Below are 1,675 nucleotides of genomic sequence, written 5' to 3'. Positions count from 1 at the left end.
GCAGACCTTGTTTGGCCGGGCGACGTCTGAGCCGGCATGTCATGCTTATCAGTGTCTCTCATTGTATGAGGTAGGCTATATAGCTCCAAGGGTCTTGCCTAGGGACCCACACTGCATAGCTCAATTGCACTGTTGTAACTTGCCCCAACCTGGATTCGAACCCCGGTCTCCCAGGTGGTAGACTGGTGTCTTACCCACTGAGCTATACAGTCAGCTATATAGCTGACTGACACATGGACACCGTCATGTCCATAGGAAAGACAAACTGAGCATGAATTGTGTGGGTTAATACATCCACCAACTGAACATTTTGACTGGAGTTACACTTGTAGCTTCAGCATCCTTGAACTTGGACTACAAAATTACAATGCATGATAAAACTGGTGAATTTGGGAAAAGGCAATGATCGGCTGTGGCATAATAGTTAAAAATAATAGAAAAGAGAAAACTGAACAGATTGGAAAAATATGACTCGAACTGAATATAAAGATATATTCTTGCAGCTGCTACACAGCAGCAAGAAAGATGCAAAAAATTAAGATGCCCAATGCTTTCTTACTGCTGCGTAGATGGCTCTTAATACACAATTAAATGTATTTAAACACTAAAAAAGATGATTTTTTTTTGGTGTATTTTTTACTGTTTAAATACGCTAAAGAAATACGCTGCTGTTGATGCTGTAAAACATTAGTGTTTTTACTTATCATAAAAATCTTGGCACAAGATAACATGGGCAGGAGATTAATGTATTCTCTTTAAACTATTTTCATGGAAATAATTTATATTTCCATGGGATAATTGATTATAGATATAAACATGCAGTGTGTTTTGATACATAATCAAATGTAGTTGTAAAAGTAATTTTCTGCTAAACGTTCTTTTTTGTGAACGATATCCCCTTTTTCATGTTCTAACTAAAAAAACATCACAAATTTCATATTAGTCAATATTAAACAGCTTTACTTTTTAAAGATTACGACCACTGTAGTTAGCTACAGTATGAAAACAAAGACGGGTTCATTGTAGCTGTACTCAGACATCCCCTGCTGCATCTGCAGGCATTGTTCTTGAACTCACAGGTAGAGTAACTGTGACGACCAGGACAGACAGTCTGGCCTCATTGTGAATATACCATTATGCAGCCGGGCTTACTGTGTATCCGCTTAATATCTTTAATCACCTGCATCTCATTGAGGGCCCAGGACACACCTCCACTCATTAAAATGATGGATTGAGGCATAAGGGAACAATTCCCTGTTCCAGATTTGTTCCTGGTTGGAAAGGTGCTTATTAGAGACGACCTGAGGGAACGAAGGCAGGGGGAGGGATGTCTGAGAGCTGCTCAGAATATGTCTGAGATAGGAAGTGCTGGCTGCTTGGAGTAATCAGTAAATATTAAGGGTTCTCTGAATTTGAGACGCTACTGTCCACTTTAAATTAACCATATTTTTAAATCTTTATGGTTTTCACAAGATTTGATTTCTTCTGATGTGACGTTTTTAAGAACTGACACATCTGATGGTTTCATTAATTTACAGAACCACTAGACACCTTAACATTGTCTTTTTTTCATGGTGTGCTTTCTTCATGACTCTATAGCAGTGTTTCTCAACCTTTTTTGGGCCAGCGCCCCCCTAGCCTTTATCCAAGTCCCACACCGCCCCCCATCAAAGAA

This window comes from Poecilia formosa, unplaced genomic scaffold (assembly GCF_000485575.1).
Source record: "Poecilia formosa unplaced genomic scaffold, Poecilia_formosa-5.1.2 Scaffold317, whole genome shotgun sequence".
Taxonomy (NCBI): Eukaryota; Metazoa; Chordata; class Actinopteri; order Cyprinodontiformes; family Poeciliidae; genus Poecilia; species Poecilia formosa.
This window is presented reverse-complemented; position numbering follows the sequence as displayed.